At 35.2% G+C, this 22853-nt stretch overlaps 1 protein-coding gene across 2 annotated transcripts in view; it reads right to left on the bottom strand.

Moving 5' to 3' along the window:
- CALN1 (calneuron 1) overlaps positions 1-22853 on the bottom strand; it is a 139401-nt gene that overhangs the window by 14946 nt on the left and 101602 nt on the right. The gene's annotated exons all lie outside the window — the stretch shown is intronic.

Here is a 22853-nt window from a genome sequence, read left to right on the forward strand (position 1 = left end):
GCATATTTGAACACAATGTATAAAGCACATGGCCTCTTTTTAATTTGCTAAAGTTTTAAAGGTGTCACTGATATGCATGTTTTATACTCACCACACTCGTAATGTTTTTGCAATGTTAGATTTCATTGCAGTGTAGTTGTTCTATTGCTGTATTGGCAATGGTAATGTATTACCTGCTAAGAATCTTGAAACCAAACTACAACAAACAATAGAGTTACTTTCTAACTCTTGATAACACCATTATTTGACCCTCCCTTCAGGCACATGTTCTGGCATCAACTTCGATCCCCTACAATCCGAACATCTCAAGGTCTTGTCATTGTTACCTGTACAACATCTCCAAAACAGGCCCCACCCTGTCTTTGTGGACCGCCATCATCACTCGTCTGGACTACTGTAACATCCTCCAATCTGGTATTCCACCAACCCAATCTCCTTTACAATTTATTATGAATGCTGCAGCCAGATTTAGCAATCTTTCCCACCAATCCACTTCTGCTGCCTGGCTCTCTTTGTAATTCTCTTCATTGGTTTCCATTTCACCTTAGAATTTAATTCAAGCTCCTTGGCTTTGCCTTCAAATTCCTCCACAGCTCTTGTCCCACTTACCTTTCTGACCTGGTAGAAAAATACTTCCCCAGCCACTCCTCTAATGACCTACAAATGACTTCATCACTCATAACCTTGTCACATACACAGCTCTAAGACTTTTCTAGGGGTGCCTCCGCTCTCTGGAAGTCTCTTCCTCATCCAATTCAGCTCTCTCCTACTTTCTACACTAATAAAAGAGCCCTTACAACCAAGCCTTTTAAGTTTGCCTACTCTTTTTCTTTCATCTTCTAAACCCTTCAATACCCCCTCCTCTTATTGTGTGCTACATCCCCCACCTCTTAAATTGTAATCTCATGTGGGCAAGGTCCTCTCTTCCTGTGTCATTGTTTGTATCTGTCTGTCATTTGCAACCCCTATTTATGTACAGAGCTGTGTAATATGTTGGTGCTATATGAATATTGTTTAATAATAACAAATATTAGTAATGCATTGCTTGCAGTGGGTACTTGTAGTAATTTTTAAGCAACTTTTTAAAACCAAACTATAACTGAATCCACAGGTTCCTAGCAAAAGATATCTGTTGATATGACAATCCATGTATTTTTCTGAACTTTTGTATTTAATTTACTATATTACCAAAATAAAAATTAACAAAATGAAAAAATATTTCCAAATGATGCTTAGGAATATTTATCAATAAAGTTATCAGGTGATGCTTGAATGCTTGAATTTAAGTTTTCAAAAGAATGACTTACTATTGTGATTAGTCTGTGTTGTAAAAAAAAAAATAGAAAAAAAACACACAGCTGGATAAGTCAGAGAGTTTAATAGAGCCCCTTTCACTCCTTTTCCCCCTGTACTAATTGTTACACATATGAATAGGTTATTAGTTAGGGGATGTTCACATTTTCAGGCAGTAAAACACATTTTCTCCATCAATAAAATTTTCACATCTATGCACTTACACACAAACTTCAGTGCAAAAGATAGTCTTGGTTGTTACACAGTTATAAGACACAAAGTTGCTTTACAAGCCAGCTACCCAAATACTTGATTAATAATGACCACTTATAGGTGGGCTTGGGAGAGCAAGGCTGACTGGTTTGTCATCAACCACAATAAGAATAATTTTACTTTTTAATGTGATGCAGACAGCCTATTCTTAGGTTACCAAAGCTATTGCCTTTTGGCAGTTAAAGGAATCTGTACATTAGTTAAGATAATAAGGGAAGGTTGTAGTTCAATTTAGGGAAATACATTTTTTAAAGTGAAAAGGGGATTTAGCATTTTTGTACATGTTAGTGGACCCTTTCACCTGTTGACATTTACTTAATATACATTATATCATATCCAGCCATGAAAGATGCACCCTTCGAAGCTCATATATCTTTAATAATGTGTAAATGTAAATTAAGAACAGATAATGTTATAAAACATGAGCAAAGCACAGGATCCCTTTAAGCCAGGGATTTTTATTAGATGTGCACTGTAAAGCAAATTTTTTCATATACAAAAAAAAAAGTAAACATAGGAATGGAATTTAATATGCTGAATGCATAAAACTCCACACAAGGAAAAATCTTTTTTTTCTATTACAGAATGGTTGAAAGACAGCAGTTTCTGGTTTTGAGTGAAATAACACATGTTTAGTGCATACTTAGTATGATTACACCATGTAGTTCATGATTTATCAACTAATCCATTGAAATTTAAAATTGTCAGAGATGTTTTATCCCATATAAGCTTCTAGCTTTTTTTTTAAATGAAAGAAGTGCAGATATTGTATATGCAGAGATAAAAAAAAATAATGCAGAAGATGAATCACATTCATGTTTTCCCTTCAGTTGTTTTAAATGGGTAACATGACCAAAATAGTCAAAGCCTTAAAATTAATAAGTAGGACACTTTATTTCTAGCTTGACCCACTCAGTGTCAATGAAAACACATAGCCGGAAAAAAAGTACCATTACTGGAGTATACATGCATATAATCATATACTCTTGACGGTGCTACAATCAAATTAGTGCAAGTCCATCCATCTGTTTTAGTGACCTCAGTTTCTGAGGCTAATAGCTTTTCACGCTGATCGAGTAAAAATAGCAGCAGCTAGGAGCGCTATAAATGATCTTTTCCTATGTCACAGATGTTACACCATCCAAGGTGTGACTGACATAAACTCGTATCTTGCCATTGTACACCCAATAATAATGTCCTTGATCTGTTGCCTGTCTATCTTGAAGGATAGTTATCGGTTGAACCTGGCCTTGAAGAACACTCCAAGAGAAAATGAAATACAAGGCAGAGATATTCTATTATTTTGCCTTAACATTACTTTCCTGAAGAGAATCTAGCTTTTTTAAAATTATTTTAACCAAATATATGTCAGGATATTTATTGTTGTCACATCATGATTTAAAAGATGGCTTAAAATTAAAGTTTTTTTAAAAGTATGCATAGGGCTTCTTTAATTGGTCAGTATAGAGGCAGTTTTCTGCTTAGCAATACAGCTTTGCCATTGCTGCTACTTTTATCCCATTGCAAATGTAATGTCGGAGTGCTAAATATTAAAAAAAAAATACCTTTTTCATATCATTTCATTTCTCACACATTTCATTTCTTATAGCAGTCATGCATATATTTATGGGTGTATATCTAGGTAAAAAAAACTCTATATTCCGTGGAGTTTAGAGTGCATAGACCAATCACATTAGCCTTTAAAATATTGACAACTATTGTCCCTGCTTTGGTCATTTTTAGTGGTGCATTGGTTAAAAACAAACAAAGGCTTATGAAGAAAAAAGTCTTTCTTTTCAGTGCATCTGAGTGACAATAATAACATAAATATAAATATATATAAAATATTAACACATTACATATTACACATATAAACTACACTTATATGACCGTATTGAGATAATACCAATGTGATCCACACGCTACAGCATATGATGCATTTTCTCCTGGTTATATTGAACCAATCCTATTAAAACACAATGTACTCTGAAATTACGACAGTTTACTAATCTGTGAGTGATGAAAGTGATGTTTGTGACATTTAAAGGAACATTTCATTTTGAAGGACAAAAGAATAGATTGGACCCATGGGCACAGTTATAAACATTTCTTTTTATGTCACTCACAATGTGATGGATGCCTGCAATATTGGGTGAGATGTTCTTGAACAGCAGCAGCATACTCAAACATATATATCTGACAATCAGTTGTAGTGAAAGGCATTTGTGTTAGGAATAATCTATTAACTTTAAAGCAAATAAACTTACCCGCATGGGTGCAGGTTTTTAATTTTTGGTTAAAAGGCCTTGTAAGAATGATGTAACTCCCATGAATGCATGGAAGCTATTTCATTCCCTGCACCTGCAGCTCAGTGTACTTAAAAAATAGCAAACAAGCAGGACAGTATGGTTCATTGTACAATAGCCATCACCTTCTGCCAAAAAAAACCTATCTGCTTGCTTTTGTTTTAAAGTGTATTTGCACATTAACCAATCATATTAATATATTTACATAGCACATGATTGGGTGTTCAAAGTGAACAAATGTCTTCCTTACTGTTATTCACTTTTAGAGTTAACATACACCTACAGAGAATCTGCAGACAATGTTTACTGTCTCCTGCTTTGGTAAACCAATACTTTTTCATAAACCGGCCTCAGACTGGTAACTTGACCATTCTGAAATTGGCCATATGGGCTGCTTCACTTATGTCTGCCCTTTTTAAACTAAAATTATTGTGGCATTATTACTGAGTAATGAGTACTAATAAACTAGCCGACTTGCTCTTCTGTGGTTTCCTGACACCCTTGTCTGCTAAATAATTCTACTGACAAGGCTTTCAGCTAAAGTTCAGACCCTGAAATTGACTGAAAATGGTCACTGACACACATGGCAATAACTATTATACCTCCATTAGGTTATTGAATTTTCTATCTGGACTACATTGTTTATCAGCATTTAAGTTTACTGGTAGATTATAAAATAGTATTTTTAAATATATATCATCTATCATCAAGTCATATATTCTATATATTTATCACCTTTATACAAATATTTTTTAAACCTCAACAAAGCTTAATGATAACCAAGGTAAATTTGCAATTGATTTTAGCTCACTAGCTTTTATTTCTGAGTCAGTTAGTACTGTCCCTTCAATTATGTGAAATTTCATTCATAAAAATAATTGCAATGGAACCAATAAAATACTCACATAAATCTCTGCATGTTTTGTTTTATTTTGTGTATAAATATATAGAAGAAAAGTTGAAGGGCCCCCATATATATAAACCATTTCCATATAAAAGACAATTGGGCCTGGGTAGATAGGAAAAGGGAGGTAAAAAGTGTGCCACCCTTCCTTCCTATCTCACCTCCCCCCCCCCCCCCCAAGCTCCAAAAAGGACAGGTCCTCTTCCCCACAACTGGTCCTGGGGTTTTTACGGTGGAATCTGGAAGAATATAATCTGAACATGTATTCACAGGGAAGACAAGACTAATACACCCTACTATTGCTAGAATATTATCAGCATGTTTTCCTTTTAGGCGTTTTCTTTTTTTTATGTCTGCATTTTCTCTTTCTTTTCTACTACTTTTCTCCAAACATGTTTTACATATCATGCCTTTAAAACAAATTGAAGAAATTGTGGCAGTTGCTAAGCAATGTGTGTTTTTTCACAGCCATAGAAATGTATGCTCTCCCTTGGAATTATTTGTTGAATAAATGGAAAACTGCCAATAGTTTGTTAGAAAAAAAGGAATCAGCAGTGAAACAAAAGCCATGCTTACGTCAAATGTAAATGGTGACTCACTTTAAATATGTTAAACTCACAGTGTATCCAATTATTTCAAGATCTTTTTCAGAATAAAAAAAGAAGTCTATGTTTTGTTCACGTTGCATGAAAAAGTGAATGTGCATATAACTCCTACAATTTTATTTAATAAAGCAATGCAAAAAGCAATAATGTGCTGAAGTGTAAATTATAGTGACCCATTGTAACCAGCTTAATTTCAGATTATTGAGGACATGAAGGATGAATTCTGATAGCTGAGTTGAAACTGACATTTTCATAGTCTTTTTTTTTTTGAGTGAAAAAAAGATTAACTGTTAGCTTCTGATAACAGTTACTGCTGTTGGCTCTTACTATTCATTAATGACCCTTTACCCTACAACACCATATTCATACACAGCATGAATACCAACATATGAACTGTTTCAGAAAAAGTAGGTACCAATATGCTTATATTTAAAGACAGTTTAGTAAAAAAAAAACAGTATGCACATTTTAGCTAATTTGTATTACACGTATATTGTAAAGTGAGCTGTCCATGGTGCTGAAAACAAATAATACTACCATTGCTACTAGCACTAGAGAAACAAATCTTTTATTAGGTTTCAGACATAGTATGTACCATGTGACATTCTCAAAGTTACTAGCAAGAGCTAATGCCATAAAATGCAATAGAAAAGCAATAGCAACATAGCATAGAATAGCCTTAAAGCAATAACTAAATCCTAACATTAAAAAATTGTGACCAGACAGGTCCTTTATTGCAGAAGGTACAAGAAATGTAAAAAAAATAGATAGCGAACAGGCAGGTAAGTTTTATTGCAGGAACATTACCTGTTCCTTCTGCAATAAAAATCCTACTTGAGCACACATTATTTTTGCAGAATTATAGTTCTGCTTTAACACACAATCAGGACAGCTTTAAAGAACCCCACATTGATAGGGTGGTAGTTATAAACATGGTGATATGTTCAGTAAGCTATCCAACATAAGTGCTTGTTTTATAGTTATCTACTCAAAAGTTAGCTAGTGATGGACAAATGTACTTTAATACACATAATATATAGGGTAATAGGTAGGCAAGCATACAAATTAGTTCTCTAGTTAATGTTTTTTAAAATTACTTCTATGCTATCATTTAATGCAGTTTTCCTAATGAACATATCTTCAGGAATCTTAACCTTATATATGTACCAACTTCATAAAAAATAACCTGATCGTAGGATATTAATATTTACAAGTATTAGGAATGTTAATCAGAGAATATCATGCCTTAGGGATAAAAAGGGATTTTTTTTCCCTGTTGGAGCATGCTTTATGAAGGTCTTTTGCCTTTCTCTGTATCCACCCTTGGTTTTAAGATCTATATATGCAGGTTTTTGTTTTATTTATTTATTCATTTTTCTCTTATTTGGACATAATAGACTTGTGTCTTTTTTAACTATTAACTGTATATTACAGGAGACCCATAGCTCAATGCCATAAGCAAGTTAACAGCTATCTAAAAAATAAGTGAGGTGATACAGTAATCTTTATGAATTGTCAATTAAACAATGTGTTGTTTATAAAGTCTTAATGGAGACCTGTCTTAAAAACAAAACAGAGTTTTCCAATGTGGGCAACTTCTCCTTAAAATCTCAGCTGTCAGGCTAACATAACAAGGTCATAAGGACCCCAAGGTGAAGATTCAAAAGTACCTGCTACTCACCATCTTAGCTTTGGTTATTTGCTTTGCAGTGCCAAGTTCACAAGGGAACATCTTGTACAGTACACTGCCCATTACAAATGAGTACTATATCGGTAGAGGAGCATTGGATGAAATTTCCATATGTACCAGAAATACACATTGCCAAGAGAAATCGTCAACAGCTAATTCACACCTCCCTATTTCATTCTGTGAGGAGTAACTAATGATTTTTCCAATAATCAGAAAGAATGGGAAAATATATTTTCAGACATTGCTATCCATTATAAAAGTAAGATCAAACAGCACAAAAAAGGTGTAACAAAGAAACTTTAAAAAAATCCAATTCAGCAGTCATTCTATCATACTACAACAGTAAATTGTTATGCAATTTCATATTGACTTCTACAAAATTATGTAAAATTATTATTTTTCTGGAAGCTTTATTTTGATGTTTTATGTGGAAGGTGAGGTGTAATTGGAAATTGGACAAATACCTTTTTGACAAGAGATTACTATAATCTGATGTTATGAAAAGCAAGACTGTAGTTCAGCTTTAACCAACCACTAACTTTGCTATAAGCAGTCTCTTTTAATGTAGGTAATCAAAATTGTTATTTTATAGTATTTATCTAGATCCCTAAAAACTAGCCAATATATTATGTAAAAAAATAAGTTATAAAAATGTAGCACAAAAACATTTTACCATTTTGAAAAAAAATCAGTTAACTTTTCGTGTAATTCAAATAACTTATTAATTTAAAATTTAATTTAAAAAAAAAAAGCTTGACTTGTCATAGAGCATCACATACTCATGAGCAGTTTATGGAATGATTTCTTGGTAATGTAAGGACATTGAACACAGAGAGGTACAAACAATTATCTGCAGCCAAATGGCTTCTTGGAAACCAAGAACTGATTAAAATGACATCTGGAGTATGGGCACATACAGCAGCTCCACATACAAGTATTACACATGAGCTGTGCTATGGTTCTTGCTATTATTCGACATAAACAAAAGAAAGGTAAAACTACCAATGTTATATTTTGTTTCCTTGATTATAAAATTTATTACAACTACTAGCACAAAACACCTGTTTGATTAAAATGATTATTGGGGAATGCAAACTGTGCAACTGTATTCTCTAATTATTTTTCTCTAAAATTAGACTTTTAGGTTCATAAATGCCACATAAATTTAGTCTAAAAAATGAACATTTGAAAAAATGTGAAAAACAATAAAATCCATTATAGAATATGCATTAAAAAAATTATTTTACAGTGAAGCTTCAATGATGATTCTAAGATTTTTACTCTATCTGTAAAAATAACGAGTATGTGTTTAAAATAGATGCATCTTAACAGATGATTTTTCTTTCTTCATTATTACTATTTTTTTTACTAGTTTTCAAGGGGATTATTTGAAAGAAGACATGTTATGATATGATCACAGAGGAAATGACATGTTGGGGTAGTTTAGTTTATTTATGTTAGAAGAGATCAGTGAACAGGAATGTATTACTTCAGTAGCAAGGAAAGTAAAGAAAGTAGGAAAGCTAGAAAGGAATATGCATTATATATTGATAATGGATAACAAAACAATGTGGACTTGGTGATATAATTTATTTCTAAATATGCATAAATAATGGACCAATAGGTACCAAACATGTCAACGTACTTCCCCTACCTCCTAGGTTGTAAGTCCTTCGTGGCAGGGTCCTCTCCTCCTGTGTCACTGTATTCGTCTGTCATTTGCAACCTCTATTTAATGTACAGCACTGTATAATGGTGCAATATAAATCCTGTTTAATACGAATGTGAAACAACAAACATTTCACTGGGCATATGAATTAGTTTGAAAGATCTCAGTGGTCTGTGTCTAGTATACACAGGGTAATAAGTTTGAGGCACTTCATAATCATTTTAAAGGTTGTAAAATGTAAACATTGGTGAAAAGTTCTTAATTCAGTGAACCATCTGGCATTTTGTTAAGTTTCCAAAATGTTATTGTTAAGGATAAACATTTCTTCTTAGATTTTACTGGCCCCTGTCTTACTGGCATTGGCAGTAGGTAAGAAAGTGTGCAGAACAGGAGGAATGTCCACTATTACAATTAGGTACTATTCAAAAATAAAACTAAAATGTCACCAAATTAGAAATTACATTTCAAAATGTTCAACTTACCTAAAACATCAATGTCAATCTATGTGACACAGAATCATTAACCATTCCACCAGATAAGACCAACCTACTACAAAGCAATGTAGGTTCCTAACAATTAGGACAGAAGATTTCACTTGGAGAGGTAAGCTTTCCTACCCTAGGCAACAGCAACACATGAAAAGAAAAGAACAACTGAAAGTATCGAATAGATGAAAGGGTAAACAGAACAGATCAGTAGAAGAGCACTTCATAATACTTGTGGTCAATGAAATGAGATAGGGTCTCAATACTTCCTACAGTTAGAGTATAAGGTGAAGTGTGCAGGAACATTTGAGTATTACATGACATAAGGGATACATCCAGTGTATAAAAAGGGAAGCTGTGGGTAAGCTTTAAGTAGCCATTTATTTTTATTTTGCTATAAAAACCTGGACGTCCTCCAGAAAAATATCATAAAATGTCCTTGCACATGTGAATGGTTAGGCACTTTTGTACCTACATCCCTATCTCCATTGTAAGGTCTTGGGCACTGCTGCCTTTGATTTAAGGTTTTAAAGTATAGCCCTGTTATGGGGGGGGGCTCATGTAAATGACTCTCACAAACCAGGCTATGGCGCTAACCTGTAGATAACAGAGAGGATCCTGGGCCTTCACTATGTGGAAGAGTGAGGATACTAATAAAGTTGGCAGTGCCTCCACCCAGGACAGGGTCTCTGTTAGCAGAGGGGCTCCCTTCCTGGGACATTAACCAGATTAATACCAGTAATATAAAACAGCACCCAAGGAACCACTCCACCCAGCATACAACATTAACCATTGCAGCTAAATGAACACACAGGTTTGAGTATTTGTAAGCTTTATATCTCAAAATAGTAATAACAATATTTACAACCAATAAACATCAATGAGTAAACATAGCAGAGCCCTGAGGGGAAGGAATTGTGCACAGATATACACGGGTATATATACAGTCTATTACCACAAATACTTCCAGGTATGATCAGTGTCAGGATGAGTTGCAGAGGCCTCTGGAGTTGATTGTAGCAAAGATGTCCTGATGAGATGATCCTGAAAACAGGAGCAAGGAGATCCTCCAACCGACAATTGGGCTGTGTATGCTGTGATCCTGGATTGCAGGGATGCAGGCAAAGTCTCTGGAGTTCAGGAACAATCTATCTGCACTACCACTTAAGCTACGTACACACTTCCAATTATTATCGATGGTAAACGAACGACGAACGATCCTGCACGATATCTGCGAACGATTGTATAGCACCGATCCTGTACATACAGATAACGACACGATCGTTCGTAGATATTGTACACACAATAGATGCGATTGTTTGAACGATACAGGAAGTTACGTGCACCACAGGAACGTTCGTTCATCACGCATGCTCAGACCATGGACGATCAATGAACGATCTTACACACGAACGATGGTCAACGATCGTCGTCCAATCCGATCCGCCGGTCCGGTCGTTCATTTCCAACGACTTTCCTCGTTCGTCGGCATCGTTGGTTACTTTTTTTACAAACGATTTTTGCCCAATCGATCGTTCGTCGTTCGTTTGTCGTTCATTTTGAACGATAAAAATTGGAAGTGTGTACGCAGCTTTAGACCCTAGCAATCACACTAATCTGCCAATGCAACCGGACCTCTGCTACCTATGGGCCATCAGATGCCTAACCTATGCTGGGTGTAACTAGACTGAGGGTACAGATCAGCACTGAATCAGATCAGATAAGTGAAAGGGCAGAGCAAATATATCTTTGTGTATGTAGCTGATACACTGACAGTAGGGATTTCCCAAAGTGATCTCTGATAACAGATATGACATATACCCCAATAATACAGAGGGTAATAATATAATACTGTACTACACACAGACACAGCAGTCAGTGTGTTCTGGAAGAGATCGGGAACGGTTTGGGAACGGTTTGGTGATGTCACTACTGGTTACTGTTTGCTTTTAAAGAAACTCTGACATGAGAAATCATAGCTCAGCTTCTGCCAAAACATGATAAATCTGTAATGATAAAATAGGCTACAGGAAGACCACAGGCAATACTGCTGATTAGTACTTCCATTTCCACTTACCTATTTTGGGCAAAACTTCTACAGTTCAAGTATTTTTTTTAGTTTAGTGACATTACAGTATTTGATAATCTCATAAAAAATTTGATTAGGTATATTTATCCTGGATTGATGGCTTTCTAAACTGAGCCTGATGTCTGTATGTAAACATTATAAACTATTCTCTCTACTCCACATCCATTGACACTGCTTTAGAATTAATCACTTATGACTACAAAGGGAATTCTACTCTCTTACACAAATGCAATAGCCTTTTGCATGTGCGCTACTGAGCAGGAAAATTGTCAATATCAATCACTATCCAGTGCAAAATTGTTAGATTTGGGTAGAAGTCTGTTTAAACATTATTCAGAGAAACAGCTGTTGCACTAGAAAACGAAAATGCCTCTCCCAAGACTTGGGCAATTAATTATTTAAAAATTAAATGGCTAAATGAATTTTAAGTGGTTAAAAATGTATGTATACATCTGAAAAAGCACAACACAGTTTTATCAGAATAAATTTATGGCAAATCTCGAGTCATTTTTTATTGTACTGTTTCAGGTGCACTTGGTCAGGGAGTTTAGCCAACAGCTAGGTCTTTACCTTGATCCTAAGATCATCCCTCATCCCAGTCTGCTTCCTAATAGGTGAAAATGTATTTTTCATTATTGGAAATCCTAAACATTTCTACATGAAACCCACTAAGGCTGGGGGGAAATCTACATAAAATGCTAAAGCAAGCCAACAGCTTTATCATGTACTTTGCCTCTGTTAGATTAATTCAGAAAGACAGCCTTTTTCATTAGGCGCCCCATAGAGTTATTAAACTTTGCATAGTTATTAAAAATAGGGCAACAGAGTTAATTATTTATTGCAAATAAATAAATATATAGTTAATATTTGTAAAGTGTATTTATTTGCACTTTCCTTACTATAACTAAAGAATTATGGTCAACAGATGTGTATAAGTCGGAGCAGAGCACTGCAAAATCACTTTTTTAGCAAGTATCTATTTGTCTTTAGAAGTTAGTAGTATGCCACATTTCAAAAAAAAATGTAGGATCATGGTATATAGTATCCAAGTGGACTAGGTTACAGCTGAGCAGTAAGCTGGAAAATTTCCAAATAAAAATGAGTTAATGTCTAACTCGATCTTTACATCTTTAATTTAAGCTCCATCTTGCAGCTTACTCTCAGTGGAATGAGCTTGTGAGTTTTAATTGGAAATATAGTCTGAATTCCCATTTGCTCTCCAAAAAGGTCTCCACACAAGCAGCTAGCAGGCAAGTTTAAGATGCCCTGTGAAGATTTATCTAAAATAGGAATCAGCAGCCTTGTCTGTCCTAGTCTGAATTCCACACACTAAATGAGGTGAATGAATAGTGGAAGGCATTGAAAGTGACACACACACATGAATTTCAAGTACTGAACGGAAGCTGAAAAGCTTTCAGGATTTTCAAATTCTCTTCAAATAGCAGAAATAAATTTAGCTGATCTGGAAGTATATATATTGCAATAATAACTAAACGAATGTAAGATAAAAAGTTTTTAGTTTGTTGCTTAGATCATTCTGACTTACTCCTAAGTCACAAATAAATTTGCACTACTGAATATCTAGGTATAATGATCATGAAAAATGAAAGGTAAAGTTTTTAATTAAAAAAAAATTATATATAAAAAACTGTAATTTATGTATGTCAACTATTAAAAATATATATATACTATAATATATCTACTCAAGACAGGTGTTGATTGGGAGCTGACTAAACAATCCCGAGGCTAAAGACTGTAGTAGTGTGTGGGCAAGTACTTCCTAAATGCAACCCAGTGAGAGGACTGGAAAAGAAAACTTGAAAATACCTTGAAAAATACTATTACAAATAAACTTCCATTTTCTATAGGCAACACCACATCCTACAAACACGTTTTTGAGTTGCAGATATCAGCAATAAGTAATATAGCATTCTATCTCAAAATTATTAGCTGCCAATTTACCCCTAATACTTCAGGAACCCTTAAAATAAATCTTAGCACAATCTAATATCATGCATTCTATATTATGGGTATAAGCCTACCTACACATATCCTTTGGACACTATGCATTCTGGTAGCAGAAATTACCTAGAAATGCATACACTGTGGCTGGTTAGAATTGTACAATTACAGCGGCTTGGAGGGAAACCCAGCATTAAACTATACAATCTGGGCATCTAATATACTGTAATACTGGGCATCTAATATACTGTAACGATACAATACTGTACCGTAACGATGCCCTTGGGTTGGCTATGTCTGGCTAAGAGTCTGGTAATAGGTTTTGATGCAAATTACGGGTACCACAAGACCTCTAGATTCTTTGATTTGTTTTTTTGTCAAAGCTCTTCTGATCAAACTATCCTAAATCACATCTTTACAACTGGAAACATTTTTGGTATGCTGAGCACTAAAAATGCTATTACACGAAGGCGTCTCTGTCCCAACCCTCCCACCTTAAATATGGCAATCTCATAAAACCTTTGTTTAAAGTGACGATCCTGGACAAGCTTGACACATCTAGACATAAAAGCACTATGAATCATACATTTTTTAAGACAATCTAAATTTGTAATATATGAAATTCTACAAAATCAAATTAAAGAGTATTTGACATTCCTATTTACTGTATGGTCCTAAACTGAAAAATTAAAAGGTATTATGTGAAAAATGTCCAAATTTAATGTAAGATTACACCATAGTTTTATCTCTAATCCACTAACAGAGTGGTAGTCTGAGTTTAGAGAATTGAGATTACACTGGAAGAGTTGCAACTTATATATATATATATAAGAAAAACTGGAAGCAGAGAGAGAGTAGCCAGAAAGGAAAAGAAGCAAAAATGTTAAGGATATGCATGTCTAAATTAAATATTTTTTTTTCTTTGCTGTCTTACTGCAGCACCCTTTATTTTGCAGTACTTTTCCAATTCTGGTGTATCAACTACTAATTTAATAACATAGACTATTTTTATTGTAAAATGCTGTCATTTTTGCAAGAAATTTACCACAGTATTTGATAAGCTTGACATAGATTAAGTAACTTGAAACATCTGTCCATTTTAAAATTACGTTACTCTACGTTGCCTGAATGACTTTCAAAAAACAGATAAGGCATTTACTTTTTCCATAAATTACATTTCATATTAAAAAGAAAGTCATCTTTTATTTTAGAGGCAATTGACATGTGAATTCAATTAGCAACCACATTAAAAATCATAAAGTTCAGAAGGGAATTGAAAGATGAGTTTAAAATTCAGTTTGGTCGTGACATAATACTCCTTGGACCAATATTTCAGGCTACTCTGAAAATACTGAGCCATCTCAAGTTATACAAAGGTGGTTTACATTGTCATCTTACTTTAGCTTGAAATATTCAACAAGCAATATTCGGAAGAACTTATTTTTTTAGAATAAAGTAAGTATAGAAGTGATTTTTAATGAAACCAAAAAAATACAAAGCTGCTGAATTACAGAGTGGACCTGATTTATCAAAGCTCTTCAATACCGGAGAAGATAAACTATCATGGGTAAACCTGGATGATCCTGCAAACCTGTAATAGTTCTAGTACATTTCCTAAAAAAAAGTGCCAATCTCACACATGTGTAGTTTCATTGGCACTTTTTTTAAGCAGCCTTCTGGGATATGTGATGTATGCCTCCCAGGGGCTGTGGATTTCCCATTCTGCCTTCATCACCATGGCAGTGTTAAAAGGAAAGGGAGGAGTCCCTCCCCTTTAATTTAAAAATATATATATTTTTTTCGTTATATAAAAGGGTTATCTACCCTTTTATATAATGGTAAACATGTAATGATAGGTCAGCTTTAAGATCTGATAGATTTCATGTAGCTGGCATCATTACTGATCATTACTTTATTTGTATTTGTAGATTGCCAAGTATTTTGAATTATTGACTCCAATAGAGTAACTGGAAGTTTACCCATGCACATCATTCATTGGTGGATGTTTGCAAAATAAAATTGGTTATGAGCACTAGGAATGAGGAGTATTTTGCCATTACCTTACTGTTTTCAAGTTTTTAGAGTTGTAATGTAATTTAACTTTTCCATTTTAATGACATAAACAAACAAAAAGTTCTTGAAATCCAGGAGCATACAATGTCCCTACCTATGACAATTGTTACTGTGCAACACTTGGATTTGTTTATCAAACATGCCATGTGATCAATATGTCAGATATGTGTAAGGAACTTACCCGCCCTGCGAGCCTGCGGTGTCCCTGGGGTTCCCAGCCACAGAGGGAGACCCCTCAGTAGCAAGCAGCATAACCAAGGCTGCTCCTCTGCTCACAGCTTGTCTGTCTCTGCAGGCGGAGGGATCCGCCCTGGACTAATTACTGATCAGCCAGGCAGCAGCCCTTGCATCCCTTTGAATGTGGTTCCTGCTCCCAGCACTGTGCAAGTGCAAAGTAGTGCACGTCCTAGGGGTACTGTGGGAAGAGGTGCGCGTGTTACCATGCGTCCCTCTTGTACCCCCGAGGGCGTGGCACTCGGCTGCTTCGCCCCAGGGCGGGACATAGTTAGTTTGAATTCCCTGCGGCCAATCGGCTGCAGGGGATTTACTCAGTCTCCCATCAGACAGTGCCAGGTGGCGCAAGGTGATTGGTCATCCTGGCTATTTAAGGAGAGCCTGTCCATCACCCCATTGCCCGCTATAGCCTCTGTTACCACAGTGTGCTTGGGTGTGTCTTTGTGTGTTTAAAACTTCTGCTTGTCATCTCCTCAGTGACCCGGTCTGAACCTAACTCTGATTGAACTCTGCCAGCCCTGACCTCGGATTGTTATTGACCATTCTGCCTGCTGCCTGCCCTGACCTCGGATTGTTACTGACCTGCTTTTGCCTTATCCTTCTGTACCTTGCTTGATTGGACTTAACCCTTGCTGTGCTGTACCATTCTGAATAAACCTTATTCAAGGATATCTGGAGTCGGTAGTGGTTTGTGTGCCCAGGCGCATTACAATATGTCAACATTAGAAATAAAGCCATTGATCAACAGAAGTAAGCTTTTTTCTTTTGTGTGTTCACAATCAAGATTGGAAATGTTACTTTCCCACAAGGATATTAGATTCATGTAGACTATCTATAGTTATTATAATCATATTCTAAACCCATTTTAGATATAAACATTTGAAGTATTTATATCAGGTCATGTATTTTACATATACTCTTCATGATTTGCAAATAACATGGTGATAATAGCTTTAGACCACTTAGCATGTTATAACAGAACTGCTTTTTTGAGCTATTAAGTACTCTGTGTCCACAGAAATGAAATGCTTAAAATGCATCCAGGAAACAAGCCAATAATGCAATTAAGGCGATCTCAATACTTTTATAGATCATAGGAAAATTCCAATTCACAGCTGGCTTTTCAGTGTTACACAACCCTGCCCGCAGATGTTACTAATTAATACATTTCCTATACAAATAATAATTAAAATTTATTGCATAAAGAAGGCACAAATTAATATATACTGCAAACTGTTTTTTCACAATAGCTTTGTAGTTTTGCAAAATACATGCGTTTCCTGAAACATTTATTTGTAAAAGACACACTGGAGACTACGATGATGGCACTGATGGTTGTGCTGTGTATGTGTTTATTGGTATTAGGAATGTCATGGATACACAGTGGAAGATTTTGGTTTTTGAAGCCTCATTCATTTTAATAAAATACATCCCCTAGATACTTGTGGCCAACCCGCTGTTGCAATATCACCAGACATGTTTAAATAGTCCCTTCTAATGTAATTCTGCAGGATAAACTAGGAGTAGTATGGCAAAATAGGCCAGTTTAGGTAACTTTTCTGGTCTGCAGACCCAATCATACATGTTCAGTGACTGAGGAACAGTCATGAAAAACACACACAGTCAGGATTTTATACAGTAATTGACACCATGCTGCTTAATAATATGTTGAACAAACACCTGTCCTAACTGCATTATTAAAAAAATGTACCTGTTCTGACTTACATGCAAATTTACCTTGGGAACAAACCTACAATCCCTATCTCGTATGTAACCCGAGGACTACCTGTAGTGACAAGACCTGGGGTAATAACTGCAGGGGACTGGAAAGCACATGGAGGCCACTAACCTATGGATTGGGGAATTGGTGGGTATCCTAAATAAAGGGGTCGCCTATTTTTTACTAGGCTTACACAGACCCTCATCACTCATACTGTTTGACGTTTTAGTATGATCTTATTTCATTGGTGGGATTCTGTATATCTCAGATTGTAATTGGGCGGGTCCTGCATTTGATTTGTGCTATGTATCATGTTTCTTAATTCCTAATAAAGATTAATGTATAAGCAGTGTGAATATTGGTGCAATAGTTTATATTATTCTGTATACATTTGTTTGTTGGTTTTGATATTCCATTGTATGGCATCTTTTCTATAAAAATGTAACAAACAGGCGAGAGAGAGAAAGAAAAGAAACTGGTAGGAAAAACATGTATTTCTGTAAAATTACCTACACAAAAAAAACAAAAAGTAAGCCTGATTTTTGTAAGTGTTTTTCTTTGTTTGTATATTGTTTCTCTTGGTTTATTCTTGCAATGAAGGCAAATAAAAAACTGCACTTGAGTTGATGTTGCAGTCGAACACAGTTATAGAGCAGGGAGTCTTTTGCCGTAAGGATATAATGCTAAAAGCTTCATTCTACAAAAGGTGCAAATTCTGCATAATCACCAGGACCACATCAATCATATTCATGATGCTCTAGACACACTTAAATGATGATGTCCTTTTTAAATCTCTGCTCTTGTGTCATCCGGTTATTTTAGAAATTGTTAATAGTAGAAAAAGATATTGCAAGCAGCGTGAAGTCCACTTTGTATGCAGAAATACTTTTTGCCAGTGCAGATAATCAAATCATATGAACAGGAGATGGTTTATTGTTTTCTGTACATTTGTATACAAAGTCAATTACTAAAATAATATATGGGCTTTAGCTTGGAAAGATCATTTTCAATCTTTATAACCTGTATCTTTTACTAAAATAATACCTGGTGATCTTGTCCTTTTCCAGATATTTCCTGTTAAAGTATGACAACACTCTGGCCCTAGTTCTCATTTTGCACCTGTGTTGTCACATGGGCTTCTGGTAGAAATGAAAGTGTTTACTTTAAAAAACATTATGCAGGTGAGGTCTGATACTTCCAAAATGCCAAATGTTTATTATACACAATGTTTAAGCAAACTAGATATCATTTATTTTACACCTTCATTAACTTTGTGTCACAGTATTTTATGCTTGCCTGTAATTATTCCAATCAGGAGTCTTTCAATATTTTCCTCTGTAAATGTTTTTTTCCTCCAACATCTGAAGCAGAGTTAGCAGTTATTTATGTGTGTCGATGGCCGGCATGGGGCTAAGGAGGCTTTTATTGTAAACATTATTTTTACTGCACTGCTTTGTCATGTGAAAAAAATTAAATGTTAGAGACTACCATCTGGTAGAAAATGTATTCAACCCTTAGCACCTTTATTCTAACCATGGCTATTACCTACAAACTGCTCATATGTTCTATATAGTGTATAAATCCCCTGACTATTCATGTACACAATAATGCACACAATTTTCACATCATTTTATGGGTGTACATGTTCCCGTGGGTGTTGGAGCACCATTGTCATGAGAAAAAGGAATATTGATGGTAACGCTAAAGTGTTATTACAAAAGAAAAATTCAATACATTATACAATTTCTTATTTTTTTTTAGTCTGAATATATAATATATATTGGTTCAAGTAGCTCAGGAGCAAGTGTAATTTAGAATTATATATTACATGAATTTGCTAAAAAGTTTTCAAGTATTCTGGTAAATCCTAAATTATTAGGGTCCATTCACACTTGTGAATTGAGGCAATATTAATTAAAGTTCATGCATTCCTGCAACACACTGCTATAAGTGTGATGCTGTATGGTGGCATTCATTGTAGGTGACACCCCAGTAAGATCTACAGTTAGGTTCAACGCATGATCACCTCATTGCACATACTACTTACTGTTCATTGGACTGAACTGCATTGTTAAAAAAGTGTCATGCACTGAACACAGTATAGGAGCCAGCATGGTGGCTCAGTGGTTATGACTTTGGCCTTTGCAGCACTAGGTCCCAGGTTCAAATCTCGGTCAGGACACTATCTGCATAGAGTTTGCAGGTTCTCCCTGTGTTTGTGTGGGTTTCCAGGTACTCCAGTTTCCTCCCACATTCCACAAACAATGCAGTTAAGTTAATTGGTTTTCCCACAAAAAATTAATTTAGACTGTGGTAAAGACATATGACAGGGACATTAGATTGTGAGTCTCTTTGAGAGACAGCTAGTGACAGGATCATTAAATAATAATAATATACAAGGTTTGAGCCAAAAGTTCACAAAAAGATACTGTCTGGCTTTAATGAAGCTTGCGATGCAGTGATTTCGCTAGATGCCACCTCCAGTACCACTAGGCAACTTGTCTACATGTTATTGTTGGCATGGAAAGCTGTGTTTTTTGTTTTTGTTTTTTAAATTGTGCATTTTTGTGAAGGTATGTTCATGCTGTTTTGCTATTGATGCTATCATGTGAAATTGTGTTTTAAACTGGGAAATACATAGTAGAGACCCACCAAACGGTAAAACAAACATTTGGGGGACAAAACGATGGGTCACACTTAAACTATGAGTGGTTTAAGTGGTTTCAAAACAGTAGTGAAAAGAAAATTAAGCTCAGGAGAAAAAGATTTGAGTCAGTACATTAAATTAAGATGATAGCACAGAATACACTGAAGGAGATGACAAAAAATGACTTCCATGGGTGCTTCCAAACATTAAAATTGCTTGGGGACTAGTGCATCAATACAGCAGGAGACTACTTTGAAGGAGATGAAGTCAGTTAATGTATTAGGTAGGTGTACAATATGTAATAAACAAATTCCAGAAACTTTTGGCTTGCACTTCACATATGCTTACAAGGCAGTCCTACATTGGAATGTGAACTAAGTATCCACAAATTTGCTTTTGTGTTTTGTATCACAATAAGATGTACTGATGAACACTTCAGCATCCAAGTGTTTCTACTGTAAAATAAAATTAAACAGAAAAACAATGAAACATTGTATGCACTTACATACAAGCTCACAATGATCACATACAATGATTCAAGTTCCATATAAAGTTGTTTTCTTGGATAAATAACAAACCGTGGTTTATATTAGTTCTGATAGCATAGTTACCTACAATTACATTTAATAGAAGGGATACAGTTAATACAGTACCCGTACCAATAACACTCAGATGAACTTTGTGGGGTTCAAAACTTAACTGTGTATGGCTCCTCTTCCCTTATGACTATCCTAATTTACAAGGGCAATGGTAGGCACAGACAACACATTTACTGACCCACAATTTTTTAAAGCAAGTGAACACACATGTTTTATTTAGGAATATGTAATATTGATTGACTGATGACTTTCATGATTCAAAGGAATTACTTAAAAATAGTCATTTTTATCTAGTTTTTGAAACCTTAATACAGTATATACTGTAAAGTGTGTTAGTTTTGTGATATGGGTATTTGGTATTAAAATACTAAACTGTGAAATTATGATAAGAAATACATTCCCCATTAATCTCACTTAACTAACAAGGAAATTTCTCTTTTTTTACTTTTAAACAATAGCTGATATAAAGTGATCGTTCAATCCAAGAATTAGAAATAGAAACATAAACACCTATATGTCAAACAGAAGCGGAGTACTTAAAGGGCACATACATTTATTTAGCAGCTGCATATATATTGGCTGTCTGACAGATGAAAAAAGCTGATATTACTAATAGCAGATGGGAAAGAATACAAAGTGGGAAAATAATCTTCCATTGTTTCAGAAGAGATGCCAGGCAGCTTTTACCACTGATCAATGACACCCAGGTTCTAGGTGGACTTTCTTCTTTAAAATCGCTGTCATCTGTGCCGCTGCTTTTGGCTAAATACTGTTCCTTCTGGGCCAAAATCTGCTCAGTTAATTTGCACGACCTGTTCTTGCCATGCATGAACACTATTTTAAAGTATATTAATTAGATGCCTTGGCAGCTGCTCATAGTCTGTTCCATTATGTTCCCTAAAAATACCAATTTTGGATCATCACAGCTGGCAAATCTTTATTTTCATTTCCATGCTTAACTACTACTAGAATCTAGACAAAGATCATGTCTTGCTACATAGTAATCGCCGCAGATAGGACGGTGAAAAGTACTGGTTAGTTGGCAACAGTACAGTTAATATTCACTACCTGATCAACAGTAATTTATTTCGCCTTTTAAACAGAAACCCCCAACAAAACAGGGATGACTGACAATACAATGGAACAAACATAAATGGCAGCTCTGACAAAACATTTGCAACAGACAGAAAATCATTACAATATGCAGACTACAAACAGGCAATTATGGCAATACATAGGTAACAAATGAGCACTGCAGGCAACATGGATAACAGATATGCTTTTCTTACAACAGGAAGTCAACAGGTAGGCATAAGCAATACAGAGGCACGAAAGTCATAATAAAATGCACGCAACAAACAGAAAAGTGTTACAATACAAAGTCAATTATTTTAAGACAGAATAAACAAATAGGCAGTTGTGACAATATATAGACAAGAAGTAGGGTTTTTCTGACAACAAACTAGCACTAGTTATGTAAGAGGACAATAAAATGCAAACCATTTCACTACACAGGCACGAAATAAGAAAAGAAAAAGCTACTGAAAGATATTGCTCAAAGTTTGTGTTTGCCAGGTGAAAGGAGGCTTAGGGTAGCAGCGTAACAACAGCAACAAGCACAAGTGAACTAGTAGCCTGAGCTACACATTTTTGAACAACAATAGTATTAGTAGTAGTATTCTGCTTATTTAATGTTCAGGCCTTGCAGAAGGCTGATGCAGTTTAAATTTCGGGATTAGCACAAGCACAATTCAGTATATGATGTCAGACTAATCCTAGAATCCCCTGAAGCTGCCAGAGTTGAATGAACTCCTGGCAGCACATACGGGGCAGTTATTTCATTCCAGTCTAGTCAATTAAAATGGCCAGGGAAGAAGACTGGGTGATGATGGCATCACCCACCACATAGTAAGGGCAGGGGGTATAATATAAAAATCTGCAATCAGGCAGGTACATTTATTTTATTACAAAAAAAGACATCACCTATCACTTCTGCAATAAAAGACCTGCCTTGTCACAATTTTTTATTTACATCTGCTTTAGAGTTTTGGATCAAAATACATTTTTAGGACTTTTATCTTGTGGGTTAATGGGTAATAAATATCGTGTCCACTTCAGTAGTCCAGTGGTAAAATCTTCTACTTTAATAAAGAAACCAATAGTGAAGAGATTTTCAGTATACTAAACTCTACTGATTAAATTTATAATGCCAGAACTAATACATTCTCCCATATCAGCCATAACACTAATCAACAGTAACATGTTATACACCATTTTCATGTTATAAAGTAGTCTAAGTGTTTG

Source organism: Pyxicephalus adspersus, chromosome 1, assembly GCF_032062135.1.
Source record: "Pyxicephalus adspersus chromosome 1, UCB_Pads_2.0, whole genome shotgun sequence".
NCBI classification, from domain to species: domain Eukaryota; kingdom Metazoa; phylum Chordata; class Amphibia; order Anura; family Pyxicephalidae; genus Pyxicephalus; species Pyxicephalus adspersus.